The sequence below is a fragment of the Mirounga angustirostris genome, unplaced genomic scaffold (genome assembly GCF_029215605.1).
Source record: "Mirounga angustirostris isolate CCGP_5_RB_7025 unplaced genomic scaffold, mMirAng1.0.hap1 SCAF_8, whole genome shotgun sequence".
In the NCBI taxonomy this organism is placed as follows: Eukaryota; Metazoa; Chordata; class Mammalia; order Carnivora; family Phocidae; genus Mirounga; species Mirounga angustirostris.
Window position 1 is genome coordinate 54,639,202 of NW_026991716.1, and position 15,406 is coordinate 54,654,607.

Here is a 15,406-nt window from a genome sequence, read left to right on the forward strand (position 1 = left end):
TAATAACTTGGTTTCTGGTATTTAATCCAAGTGTGGAAACATTCAGACCATCCCCCGCGACAATAAATCATCCTGTACATCTGATCTCAGGTCTCTCTTGAGGAAGGTAACTCCCCCCTCTCCTGAGGAGGAGACCCCCCTCTTGCCTCTACAACAGCATGGACCCCTCAGCCATCTCCTCCTGCCCTCGTTTCTTGTCAAGCCAAATCATGAGCCTGCCAGCCTGACATGCCTGAGCCCCATGAACGATCATTCCTTCTGATTCAGATATCAGTTCTTCGATGATTCATTTTCAAGTGGCCCCTGGGAATCGTTTCTGAAGTTCTATAAATTATGTTTTTATAAAACCAAAATTGCTTTTCAGAGGCTGACTGAATTTCCAACAATGGAAAAGGTGAGTCACCACATTTCAGGTTCTCTTGGAGTAGGGAGAGTGAACGAATCATCCCCATGTTTCCTTGGATCCCTGTATTTATCCAAAAGCGGCAACCTACAGCAATTTATCATTACAATTTCTATGTATTCACTAAGTCTCAATGCAAAATATGGAGAGTAAGCAGAATATATACGCTGAAGCAATAGAGGAGTAAAAGAATCATAGAAATGTAGAGAAATAGTAGAACATATCAAGAGCATATGTTTCTATGGTTCAAAACTCTGATTTTAATTATAGATCCATATTTTAAGTTACTGGAGAATTGGCATCCCACCAATTACTGAAAGGCCCATCATCTAATTTCTAAAGAGAAATAGTATTGGAGAACTTTTAAATCTTCTACTCCACTTCTAAAGAAAAGGTATGTTATAGGCAAAAATTTTTACCTTGCTTTATCCTTTTAAATTCTATAAAGTCTGGTAAGTTGGTTAGTATTTCATGTAGAGTCTGGTAACAAACACTTGACATTCCATTGTATTTGTTAATATCAGTAGAAGAATGTTCTGAAACAAGATACATGCTGGAAGAACATTAGCTACTGGTTTCAATATCAACAATTCCTATATTTTATAAGTTTGTCTTATTTTAGTAAATACTAAAATATGCATTTTAAGCTTTTGAGGGTGAGAGTAGAGAGTTTTCATGGTTAATAACCTATATAATAACAAAGTTAATTCATTGTCTACTATTTACAAAGCACTGTACTAGACACCTTGTGAAATATATTGAATTTTCACTTATTACAAGTTCTATAAAAACCAATTATGATGATAGCTTGTGTTTATTAAGCACATGCAAATGCCAGGCTTTGCATTAAGAATTTACATGGATTATATCATTCAGTTTTCATATTAACCCCCCAAAATACTATTTTATCCCCATTTTACAGAGAAGAAATGAGGTTCAGAGAAGCTAGGCAACTTTGCCTACATCTTACAGTTAGCAAATAGCAGAGCAGAGATTCTTCTGTCCCCAGAGCCTATTCACACTAACAACTCTAGTACAGATCTGCTCCCTCTTGTCAAAAGTACTTCAATCTACTGAGAGGATTAGTAGAAGGATCAAAGGGAAAATCAAATAAATACTGCATAGGCCTGAAAACATGCATGTAAATTATTAAATCAGTAGAGGATTGCACCCATGTCTGTGAAGTGGGAAACTCACAGGTAATGTCATGTGACTGTTCTTGTATTAATTTCATGGCTATTGAACCCATATTGTTGTTTGGCATTTTACATGTAGCTGAATCCTTCCCTCTGCTAGATTCTGACTTTACCAATGAAGGACTGTGTTTTCTGTTTTAGGAATCTGCCATGGCACCTAGTACAATGACATGCACATAGTAGGTGCTTTGCAAATATTTGTGGAATGAACGAAGGAGGGAAAGAATTATAGGCAAGTAAGACAGTTTTGCATCCAGCTGTGTGGGGTGGCTATACACAAGGGATAGCTGTAGCTTAAGTGAGATGGCAAAGGCCTGGATCAGACGGATGAGAAAGAATGGATAGAGTCAGGAAGTAGGTTATAAAATAAACATCATTAATGGAGTACTTACTATCTGAAGTGCTTTAGAGGTAATAAGCCATTTACTTTGCAACAACAGTCCTGTGAGGTAGGTAGTTATCCTTAGTCCCTACTTTATAGATGAAACACATAGAGATAAATAACTTAACATCACCCAGGCAGGAAGTGGTTGCCTCAGGAACTCAGGCAGTTTTGTTCTGCTCTTGCCCAAATAGAGGATCTGAGAACACTTGGAGCCTCCACATGGATGCTAAGACTAAAGGAGAACAAGGACGCAAAAGTTACAGCAGAGATTCTTGACTGGAGTGTCAAAAAGTTCTAGTAATACCTAACACTGAGAGAAAGTTGGAATGAGAAAAGCAAAGAGGGAAAATGAGCTGTTGTGCTATCTTTTTTCCACATTCACCTTAAGAAGTCTTCAGAACATTCCCTGGAAGGCATCTTAGGAAAGGAGCCTGACCTGGAGGAAGGGGGAGGGAGTTGAATAATGATAAAAAGAACTACCATAACAGACCTTTGTATAGCCGTTTATATTTTGTGGGAATTGCTTTTAGTGAGGTAATTAACATACATTCTAAATTCACTGACTGAATAGAGTAACTCTCAACCCATACACGAAGTTATATGACAAATTATTTCATTGTTCTTCACAGTTTTATAGAACTGTTATGTTCTTTGGTTTGGAGAGGAAAAAACTGACTCAGAGTTTTAGGGACTTGCCAGTGGTTTCTCCCCTAAAGAGATGTCCAAGCAGGGGCAAAGCCCCATCCGGCTCATCGTGTAGATTTCAGTGTAAAGGAAACCCTGTCAGAGCAGCCTTCCCTACCTGGCAACACAAACTAAAGTCACCCCCACCCCATCAGTCTTTATCTCATCTTTTATTGTTTTTGGCAACAGAGCGTTCATCCCTCCTGTGACTTCTCTCTACATTGTGCTTATTTTCTATTTGCTCCACCCGGAACATAGGCTCTATGACATCAGGTCCGGGGTCAGTCTCATTCCCTAATCTTTACCTATACGATGTCTGGCAAGCAGTAGGCATTCACTCGGGGTTCGTCACGCAAATGAACGAAACCCAAATCCCCAAAGCCTGAAATCTTATCAGTGACAGAGGACATGTTGGTTGAAAAAGTGCAGGGCAATGGAGCAATGCATTCCTGTGGTTCTTGTCCTCCCACTGTTCTGGCTCGGAGATAACTGCTAATTTACAAGAGTTAATGTGGACAGGGAATGAAAGAAAACGGGAATTAATTGGGGGACTTTATGGGAAACTCTTCCCAGCAGGGAAAAGTGGTTTTGGATTGAGTAATGCCCGGGAGATTGTAGGGTAACTGAGATGTAGAAAGCAAACGGGATAGCAGAGGGACACCAAAAGGTCATTTGGTACTAATCTGAGTTTACACTGAGTTTCCATTAATAAGTTAAATAAACTATTATCAGCTCCTACCTAAAACAAGTGCTTTATCAAAAAAATTCCCATTAAATATAACATCCTTAGGGTTTCTTTCCCACATTCTCTATTCTTTTAGGGAATTTCTTTTTTTAATGTATAAAAGTCAAGTGAATCTACTTGGTGCACATATTGTTGCTGGGATTTTTCCTGCACATCCAACGATAAATGAGTTCTGGTTTGCTTGCTAAGTTAGTGATCTGTCCATGTTCTGTATATATCCACAATGCACAGAATTCTTCTTTAAACATTTGAAGCGTAATAACTTTCACACACATAACTTTCCTCCCATTGGAAGAGAACATTGAGAACTTACATAAAAGCCAAAAAGAAGGCAAGAAAAAACAGAACATGGTCAGTGGGTTCTGAACCAGCTCTCCTAGTGCTAACATTGAGCAGATGTGTTATGTCAGACAAGAAATCCTATACCAGTCTGTAAATGGAGACAAGAATAATCCCTAATTTATAGAGTTATGAGAATTAAAGAAACCATGTCTGGCAAATAGTAATAGCTTAAAATTTAGCTACCTTATCATATAACATTAGATCCCTAAAAAGGTGTCCAGCTGCTTTGAATAGAGTTTTAAGGGCCTTTCAACCCCTCCTACTCCTTTACAGTGGAATCTTGGATTATAGAAAAGCAGTCCTCTCTTTTCAGGGCATTTGAACAAAAGAGATTTCTCTCTGCTTCAGGTACATCAAAAATCTTCATAACTGTCGCTAAAATTTCCAGTTCAGCATTTCCTCCAGATACTGGGTCTCTCTCTGTACCACCTGTGAGACATCTAGTCATGTCTTTTATGTAGTTTAAAGCCTTCCATTACTGGGCCACCTGGGAGGCTCAGTCAGTTAAGCGTCTGCCTCCGCCTCAGGTCATGATCTCAGGGTCCTGGGATTGAGCTGCACGGCAGGCTCCCTTCTCAGCCGAGAGTCTGCTTCTCCCTCTCTCAGCTCAAGCTCTCTCTCTCTGTCTCTCTCAAATAAATAAATAAAATCTTTAAAAATAAATAAATAAAATAAAGCGTCCCACTACTAAGACACCTTTAGGCTCTGTGCAACCTGACCAATCCAACCCCCTCTTCATGGTGGCCAAGAGGTAGACAAAGTAGAATGGAGGATTGTATTTGGATTTAGCAGCAAGAAGGGATTTGGTTATCTTCATATGTCTAATTTATGTTGAGTCCGGGAACTAGAAAATGTATGTCAGAGACTCACGCGACCAGATGTCCAAGTTCTTGGTCTTCTGAGTGCTATTTACAAATCTAGGTAATGATAATTTAAGCTCCCATGTAAGTATAATTCTATACTTCTGCAAGGGTACATCCCTTCTTTAAATTCTTGGGCATCCATCTCTGAGGAAGGCATATTCCTCAAACCCACGTGGCTCTGCTAGTTGTCCCTCATTGCTTTAGACAACCATTTTGCTCCACATCACCGCAGATCACTTTTATTGCCTACCAAATTTTCCTGTTACGTGTTAACAGAGGCCCCGTCCTAAGCTCAAAAAGCACAGCTAAAATCAAGCGGTAGCATTTAACAAAACTTACTGAAGACTTGAAGATATAAAGGGAAATTATAATGAAAAAAGGAGAGCATGATCTATAAAGTAGCCATTCCTGATCCAAAGGAGGTAGTGGTTGAGAGATGTGGTTGAGAGCATGGGCTTGAGAAATAGACAATGAAAGAGTGAAGGGTGAAAGAGTAAGCTGTGACAGCTTGCTTAAAATCTAGGTGTTTCAGAGGGCAACCACCACACAAAAAATACCTTGAAAACTAATTGAGTCATTATAAGTATTACCTAGACTTCTTCCTGATGCTTAGTAAGCACTCAATAACTGTTTACTATTATTGTTGTTGCTGTTATTATCATTATATCATTACTGTTTGTGTCTCTCTAGTACTCAGCCTGTGAACATGCTCAAAGGATTAACCTACCTCCTGTGATATCACTGTCATTTCTCTCCCCCCAAATCCAAATCTCCGATTTTGTCTGAGATTCAGAGATTGAAGAAAAATCATTTTTTCCCTTCAATAATCTGTCCTCTGCCCAGAAGAAAGACAACTTTATTATTACATAGATCTGTTAAGGTCTGTATTGTGTCCCCCAATAAACGAATAGGATTTTTTTTTTTAATTTTTATTTGAGAGAGAGAGAGAACACATACACACAGTGGGGAGGGGCAGAGGGAGAGGGAGAGAGAAACTCAAGCAGACTCCCTGCTGAGCATGCAGCCTGACCTGGGGCTCGATCTCACGACCCTGAGATCACGACCTGAGCCGAAACCAGGAGTCAGATGACTGACTGACTGTGTCACCCAGGCACCCGTGGAATAGGATTTCTATTTTGCTCTGCAAACCATGGTTCCATTAAAGTGCTTTCTCCCCAAAAGGGTATCATCCTTGGGGCAATGGAAGCAAAAAAGAGACAGACAATAAAATTTAAAAATGCATACTTACTAATTGAGAGGAATGCTATGGGCAGTGTTCTGTGACCAAAAATAGTCAGGGGACCTACTTCAGATTACATGGTTAGGAAAGGGCTTTTGAAGAGAGGCGTTTAGAGAGACCTAGAGTGAGAAGGAAGCAGATGGACAAAGGGTAGAAAGAGTATCATTGCATGCAGAAGAACATTCTCCCCTTCTTTCCAGTTTTGTGTTTCGGTAATCAGCATACATACCTTTATACAGGGAATGCTGATTTCCCTGGAACCTCCTTCCTCCTACTGATGACATGAGTAAGAGTTGGTTTTAACCAATCACCATAATGCTATACTCCTTCACCAGTGATTGGTTTTAGGGTGGGTGTGAGACTATATTCTGGCAAATGAATATGATAGAAGGCTTCTGTAAGAGCTTTGCTTCTTTTTAAAAGAAGGAGAGGAGAGCTCACCGTCACCACCCCTTCATTCTTCTTGCCTTCAATGTAGAAGTGATGCACAGAGCTTTGGCAGCTATTTTAAGACTATGAAGCAACAAGCAAATATGCTATGTGTGGCTGAGTAAAAAAATACAAACAAGATGTATCCTTGATGACCTTATTGAGTCCGTGGACAGCCCTAAAGACTGCTGCCAGACTTTGTCTAATGTGAGAAAAATAAAGTGCTATTCTTTTAAGTAATTGTCAGATTTTTCTATCTCTTGCCCCTAAACACATTCCTGATATAGTAAAGTAGTGGTATGATCATATTTCAAAGAAGATCATTCTTAAGGAAGATCCTTTTATTTGAGGGATCTTTTAAGAAGATTTTGGTGCTATATGGAAAATTAAACCACTAACTAAACATTACTATGAGGGGTGCCTGGGTGGTGAGGTTGGTTAAAGCGTCTGACTCTTTGTTTCGGCTCAGGTTGTGACTTCAGGGTCGTGAGCTCAAGCCCTGCATCCCACTCCATACTCAGCACGGAGTCTGCTTAAGTCTCCCTCTCCCTCTGCCTGACCCTACCCCTCCCTTGCAATGCTCATGTGCTCTCTCTCTCACACATAAATGAATAAAAATAAATACACATTACTGTAAATTTTCTTTTAAAAAAAGATTTTATTTATTTATTTGACAGAGAGAGACACAGCAAGAGAGGGAACACAAGCAGGGGGAGTGGGAGAGGGAGAAGCTGGCTTCCCGCTAAGCAGGGAGCCTGATGCGGGGCTCGATCCCAGGACCCTGGGATCATGACCTGAGCCGAAGGCAGACGCTTAACGACTGAGCCACCCAGGTGCCCCTCATTACTGTAAATTTTCTATGCTGAGTACAGTTTATGTCACAAATTCATAATCACACAGATTTATCAGATAAAGGGAGACTTATCACCTTAAGATGAGAGCAAAGACTTCAGAACCTTTTCTCCTTCTATAAAGGTATCTTTGCAGAAGTGTTAGCTTTACTAAGAGAAAGCAGAGAGTTAAGTCTTGGTGGAATTGTCCCATCAGACTCCATTCAGTCTTTTCTTTATGCTAACTGGTTACCTATTAGGGCAATAATTCTCAAAGTCCTTCTGTAATAAAAAGGTTACGATATTTGATATTCTATGGCTCATTCTATTCTATTTTACATAATTTCTGTGAGAATGAAATTCAGACATAGGATACAAATAAGCTTTCATTTCAGTTGCCAAAAAAAAAGTGCATGGAAAACAAAGAAAGGTAATAAAATATATTACGTCTGTTGATAAAGAGGATTATACCTGATGACCCTTAATAATAATGATACAGATGGAATGTGACAAGCAATCAGGCCTTCACTGTTTTTTAATATGATACATCAAGACATTCTTCCCACACAAGTCATCGGTGTTGCTGAACCTTCAAAGGGAAAAATAAATAAATCCTGAACTTTGGATCCTATTAAGTCCCATCTGACTAAACTCACTTTTCAATTCTCTCTTCTAGAAGGATTTGAGGCAAATCAAGTTCCATATCCCTGAAATTTTATACCTCTATACCTAATAATACAAACCTAGCCAGAAAATGTCTGTGGATTTAAATAATGAGGAATAAGTGGTAATCAGGAAATAACTCCAGCTAGAATAAGACTTATGGTCTAATCTGCCAATGGCAATCAATGAATCAATCAATCAATGTCAGACATTTTTAAAAACCTATTATCATCTATTTCATAGTTTTGCCATAATTATCAAAAATATATTTCCTAGTTTTTTGTTCAACATTGCATATTTTTTCCAGTCTGTTTTTTCTCTATGAAATCATTGTAATTATCATTAATAAATATTTTCTAAAGGCTTTTAAAAAATTGTTGTTTAAATAATTAAGTATGGCATTACTTCTGGCTATGGTCTCATATCACTTATCTTAGAGCAATAAATTCAACTTTTCTTTAACCTGCCTGATTGCTAAGGTACACTTTCTGAATGAGTCAGAGTTCTATAGATGCAAACAACAGAAATAGGCTCCAGTTAATTTATACAAAGAAAACTGTTTGAAAGATATCAGGCTTCATTATCAGTAGTAAGGCTAAAGAACCAGACTGGGAAATGTGCAGAGCCAAGCTATCCCTATTGGCCCAGGATCTGGGGATGACAGGAATAGTGTCATGGTGGCAAAAATCTAGGACCTCATCCTAGATTAGATGAACTCCTACCATTTTCTCTGTCTTTAATCTTCTACCCAAAATTTAAATTCCAGGGGATAAGTGTTTGATTGACCTAATTTTAATCATATACTCAAGCTTTGGTTAAGAAAGGGTAAGCATCCTGGAGTACAATCCCACCAGGCTGAACTAATAATAATGGTATAATAATAATAATAATACAATTATAATTCCTCTAAAAGACATATGGTGTTAAGAAGGGGAAATGAATGCTGGGCAGTCACAAATTTAAGATGCCCAATACACCATCCTTAACCATTTTCTGTAAATTGCCTTACCTATTTTCAACTCATGGTTAAATGAAAATAATTCTTTGCAGCCGTTCTGAAAACCCAGGATGCTCCCTATCATTTGCTTGATGGCCTCAGTCACTGAAGTAAAAGAGGAGTTAAGTAGATTTTATTCAAGGTGGAGTCACAAGTCTCGGAAAACTCTAGGGTTCATGATACAGTCCGTTCACTAACAAGAGTTTTCTCCCCATTGCTGAGTGGTGACACAATCAGCTGATTTGATGAGGAAGTGGCTTGTCACACATCATGTTGAGTGTGAAAAGTATAAATGATGTCACCCAAAATAATATGATCAGCTGTGCTTCATTTCTCTTTCACATCCCCAACCGGTCAGTCATCACCATAGACAATGGCCTTCCTTCTCTTCTTTGCTGTCCCATGTTATCCAGAACACCCACCTCACCCCACATTTCAACTCTCTGTTGCTTCCTTGTTCCTACTAGTAACTTGCTTTCTGCACTTTAGTAATATCTACTCCCTACCCAAGCATTATGAAGTGAGGCCAAGGAACGATGTTACTATGTTCTTCCCTATCTTCTTTTTCTTTTTTTTAAAGTAGGTTCCATGCCCAGTGTGGGGCTTGAACTCACAATCTGAGATCAAGCACTGCATGCTCTACCAACCGAGCCAGCTAGGTGCCCCACTTCTCTATCTTCTTAGTAAGAAAATCCTGAGAAGAACGGTTGCCAGGTGTTTAACAGTTTCAGACTCATCAAGGAGCAGAATGGGAGAAATACTTTAAAAGGTAATTACATTCTTTGCTTAGGTTTTTGGCAGAGTTGACAGTATTGAGAAATAGTCAAATTCAGCCTGTGGAGTAGTTCTGAGAAAAAAAAAATTTTTTTTGATTACATATTGATTTTTCTTAGGATAAGGAGAATGAGATAGCTTCTTGTTTTGTTGATGAGATAATTTTCTTATCCAGTCTGTTCATAGACAGGTTTCTATCTCTGATTGCTAGTCCAATTATTTCATAAATGGTTAAGTTAGAGAGATTTTCAGAGGAGTATACTTGAAAGTTATCAGAAATAATTTGGACAAGCTTCTTTTCGTTTTCTTTCTTTTTCTTTTTTTTTAAGATTTTATTTATTTATTTGACAGAGAGAGACATGGCGAGAGAGGGAACACAAGCAGGGGGAGCAGGAGAGGGAGAAGCAGGCTTCCCGCTGAGCAGGGAGCCCGATGCGGGGCTCGATCCCAGGACCCTGGGATCATGACCTGAGCCGAAGGCAGATGCTTGATTACTGAGCCACCCAGGCACCCCCATTTTCTTTCTCAGATAGTGGAAATATCTTTATTTTATAGTTTATTAAAGTTAATTAATGACTTATTAATTAATAAACTAATTATAAAGTTAATTAATAAACTCCCAAAACTTTGAGCCGTCACTAGATATACACATGCTTGGGCAGAGTATGTATATTTGGTTTGGGAGTCTGAATTATCCACAAATATTTCACTGAACTTTTCAAGATCTAGTTCCCCTCAAGGCTGAGGCAAAAGTTCATGTCATACTACCTTTATTAGTATCCCTGCAATCCCAGGGAAAAGGGAGCGACAGAACAGACGAGTGAGGAAAGAAAGATGAGAGAGCCAATACGAGGATGACTTACCACGACAATCTTCCAGTGTTGCTTTTTCCATGACCCCAACACAGCAGCCAAGCCATTCCCACCTGCCCCAGAGTCCCTATATATCTACAGCTCAGTACATTTTTCTCTCTCCATACTAAGTCAATGTACTACTCATAACATTGCCCAAAGGGAGAAATTTCCTTTCAAGACTGTCTTTCCATCCCTGGGTAGGGCTGTAATGTGGTGGCAATCCATTTTCTGCTAGCATTAATGTATGATGGGAATTCATGTGTAAACTGAGCCTAAGTTGTCTCTTCTTCCCTCACATGGTCATAGGGGATCACCCATTCCTCCTCCGCCCCATGAGGCCCCAGGTGTGAGTTGAGGGGGTCCATTACTGTAGCAATGGCAGGTGACGCAAGAGTTTAAAATACATGTACATGTAATTTATCCACACCTTCTGGACATGTTCAGGCTGGATCCCATTTCATTTCGACCATAAGTCTGTTGATACATCTACCCAAACCTATCACTCATTGTATCTGATAATACCATGATGGGCAGTTCTAGTTGTATAGTCCCCTGATGTTCCATGATCAGGCACACAGTTTCTACCAGAATCTAAAAAAATATCCAAAACCAATTTAATGCCATTTGAGACCATTGTTGTCATCCCCAGTTCCTGGACCTCCTAAGTTGTATTGGCTCGGTCCATTTCAAAGCCTGGTTCTCCACCCTTCCTGCCAAACAGTGAGTACCTGAATCGTTCCAGGAAATTCTTTTTATTTAAGTTAAGCAGTCTGCTTTTATTTCTTGCAACCAAAAAACCCTAATGCATAAAAATTGTGTACTGGTCAGGCAGATTAGGTAGTTATGCAGTAGTTAGCTCCTTCATTCTGAATTACATATTTTTGCATTAACATAATTAGCATGATGACAGTATTTATTGATCTGCTAGAGCAAAACATAAGAAACCAAGTTTCCCATTGTGCCAAAGAGACAAAGCCGCTTGGGTCTCTCACCTCTACAATAAAGCAAAGTAAAACACCACAACACTCTACATCTAATTTGATCCTAGACTTCCTTCTGTGGTTATATCACTTCCAATTCACACAACATTCAATGTTACGCATTTAACCTAAAAGTGAAACTACATATCCACTCCAGAAACTGTTAATTTCATATGAAAGAATCAATTACAGGGATTTTTCATGCTTTAGTAGAATTATATTTTTCGTACCTACTTAGATTCATTTTGGACATTAAAACTGAAAAAAATATCAATACCATTCTTAGGCTCCTTTTTCCTCAAAAACAACTTCCTGACAACTAGTCCTAGAGAAAGCCAGATTGCTGGAGGACGGAAGTGAGAGGGAGCCTCTTCACTGCATTCCTTTGAGCCTTTAAGATTTTGCATTATGTGAATAGATACCAATTCAAAAAATATAAATGAAACAATCAGCTGTCAGAAAAGGAAGTAAATAGTCCAATAAGCTGTATGTGCATGTATTGATGCATCCTTATATGATGGAATAATAAATATTCACTAAAAATTATACCTTTAGGCAACACTAAATGATAGCATTTAGGGATATACACTCAGTGGTAAAAATATAAATAAAAATAAGGTAATTGTTACCATAGAAGTCATTAGGGCAATGAATTTCAGCAGGGAGGGGGAGGGTTCTGTTAGAAGAGTTTCTGGGGTGGCTGAGAGAGGTGACAGCTATAACCATGCTTACCTTATAACAATTCATTTATACAGATTTCTTATCTGTGTTATATGTAGCAATATAAAACATTTTTTTAAGAAAACTACTGTTTTTTTGAAGGATATTTGTAATGGGATGGGAAAATGTTCACAATATAAAATTCAGCGGAAAAAAAGGCAGGCACACAATTCTGTATACAGTATGATTCCAGTTACGCATATGCACATCGGGTATTTGTAGAAATGGACCTTAAAATAAACATACCAAATGTTAATTGTATTTAGTTTTCTTATTATTTTATATAGCTGCCATATTTGCTTAAATGTACAATATAATAATTTTTAAGTTAATATTACAAAAGATGAGGTGATAAACCTAACGTGTAGGGGAAGGACTGTGTTAATCCTTAACCCTCTTCGGTTCCTGTAAAGGCAGGCATGTAATGTGTTATAATCATAAAATTTTAGAGCTAGAAAAAAGTCATGAGATCATCTTCTCACAACAGGTCTCTTTCACAGTTGTAGAAACCAAAGAGCAGATAGGCTAATGCCTTGGCTAAGGTCCAGGATTAGTAGTTAGTCTTGGACCCGGGACAGGGCCCAGTTCAATGCAAGGTCCTCCCCTCCTTCTTACGCCGATGTATGCCTTGCATGGAAGGTGAACACAAAGGCTTGCTCTTTAAGGAAAGTTTTACTGACGTTTCCAAAGAGGAGTATTGTGAGAATTATCATGGAGCAATATCCCCAATAAAATGTAAATTTGTACTGCAATAACAGTCTCATACAGCAAACACTAAAAAGCACCATTGGAGAAATCTTATTTTTGAATGTTTTAAAGAAAGAAAGAACAGCAACACGCCCTTGGACTTCTAGAAGACCTGCATGAATTCACTTATCTAACACAGTAATGGTAGCTTGTGACTGCAATATAAAGTCCGTCATTACTGCTTTTATTGCTGTAAAAATGACACACTATACAGGGCAGCTGCTTTGAATCGTGCTTGTTTTGACAGGCTGTTTCTGAGTGTTCCACCTCATTCACACTTTAGCCCCACTTCGGTGCCATGTAGACCCAGGCGATTTGCACAAACACCACGTGACCTCCACCGCTCCTCCCAGAGAGAAAGAAAAAAACTAAACAAATAAAGGAGAGAAATTACTCCTCCTAAGTTCTAGTTGCCACCTAACCTGTTTCTATCATTTGCCTGTTTTTCATTTTTTAAATTAGTTTTCTAAACACTTGACGTTTTAGCTCCTTCATATGCACTGGTCGAACTTTGCTCCCCACGTTTTGCTTTCTGAAAGATAAGCTCTAACCTCCAACCTTCACTCAGTACCTACTAGGTGCCAGACACCATCCGCAGGGCTGGGAATCCAGAAATAAATAAAAGTTTCTTTCCTCAAGGAGCTCATTATCTAGTGAAGCAGCCAAATAAGCTGATGATGGCATAAGATGTGCGTGGTTCTACATGGAAACCAGTGAATGCTCTGCTCACGGCACTTTTTACCCCAGGAATCACTGTCCACTAATATTTAACACAAGTGTCTGGTTCTACATTTCTGTCCCTCTCTGTAACATCTTAGAGCCACGAGATGAAACCAAGTGAAGCCCTACAGATCGCAACCCCCAGTTCTTGTCAAGCTTATATAGGGAATAGCATGTCTATCTGAATGTGCCCAAGATTATCCTATACAAAAAACACTATGTAAATTCCTCAGATATAATTTCGAAGACTAGAGTATAAAAAATATGTATTATCTCTACCTTTCCACAAAATGGCCAGAGAACTAACTCCATGAAGAAGGAGACTATGAAAGACACTGTAATAGACTAATCATCATCCATGTCTGTCCTTATACACAGAATCTCAATTTTATTGGGGTCAATGATGCATACAGCCGCCAGCACTTTGTGAGATAATTACTATTCCAGACTCCTTTGCTGTTGAGCATGGCATGGTTCTGCCAATGAGATTTCCTGGAAATCTGCTAGGAGGCTTCTGAGGGCTTTTCAGTGCTTATAAAAATGACAATAAGAAAAGAACTCCCTTTACCACTTCTTTCTGATTTGAAATCAGATGAGATGTTTGGAGCTATGGCAACCATGGAGCAATGAGGTGACAAGAATAAAGATAAAAGCCAGCATGCTAAGGACACAGAGAAGAAAGAACCTGTATCCTTGGAAACATTTTAACGGGGGTTGGCTTACAGACCGCCTGTCCTCAATTTCTGTTAGGTAAACATTACATGTCTCTATGGGTTAAGTTTCTGAACTGTCTATTATGTTACTTGCTGCTGGAAGCATTCCTAATACAGACAAATGTCTAACTTGTTCATCTCTCTAACTTTAGTACCAAAACTGAGGCTGACAGGTAGCAAGTGGTTGAAGAATATTTGTTGAAAGAATAAAGAATAAATGGATTGTAGATCAGATACTAAATGTCATACCTATATTTGTGGGTGGTGAAGATTTTGTACTTATTTCATATTGAATTTTTATTTTGAGTATAATTTCTCTGAAAATAAAATGTGCAATGCGAATTTTGTTTGCCTTACATTGCTTTTCCCTTGCTAACAAAATCCCAGATTTTTTTATCCTTCAACACATTATCCAAGGGAGGACAGACCCCTCTTCGGTCCCAGAAAAATCAGTCTTGTTTGAGTGACTTATGCCTGGGCACGAGAGACAATTGGGGTCAATGGGGCTAATTCTGCTGGGAATTTTGGAGAAAGGTATGGTGGTTCACAGAAGGAAATAACCTCTTCTCAGTTCTTCATGTGATGTCAGGATCTGCAGCAGCAATTTTGCCAAAATGAAGGATAGAGCTTGAGAAATAAGCCACCACACCAAGAAGAATGGGAGCATGAAGAAATGAAAAGAACTTTGGTCCTTAATGACAAGGTTGAACCCTTCCAGGAGCCAAGCTGTCTCCAGACTCCTTGCCATATGATGAAGTCACTGTTGATTAAAAAAAAAAAAAATCATTGGGAAATGAAGGTTTTGCCTTTATTCAAATGGAACTTTTAAATTTATAATAAGGAATATGCATTAATGTATTACTTATTTAAATATAAGTTAATAATAAAGAATTAGAAAAAATAATAATAATAAAGGACTAGTGGGAAATCTATTAAATACTAATAGACTGTGTTCTTCTGTCCACATCATCTAGAAACTGGTCCTCTTCCTGCTTAAAGTTTGCAAAGAACCAGACCAAAGATACCAAGCAAGTAAGTAGAAACCTCTGCTGAGTTCTGACTCTTGATCTCTTCGGTGAACACCATTCTCTCTGATTTCTTATCATATCATCTTACTATCT

The 15,406-nt window shown here is 38.6% G+C and overlaps 1 long non-coding RNA gene across 1 annotated transcript in view; it reads right to left on the bottom strand.

The window, feature by feature from the left end:
- Positions 1-11,132: 11,132 nt before the first annotated feature.
- LOC135365574 (uncharacterized) overlaps positions 11,133-15,406 on the bottom strand; it is a 49,330-nt gene continuing 45,056 nt past the window's right edge. Inside the window, exon 3 of the long non-coding RNA XR_010413663.1 lies at positions 11,133-15,045. This is a non-coding gene — a long non-coding RNA (uncharacterized LOC135365574). The remainder of the gene's footprint in view (positions 15,046-15,406) is intronic.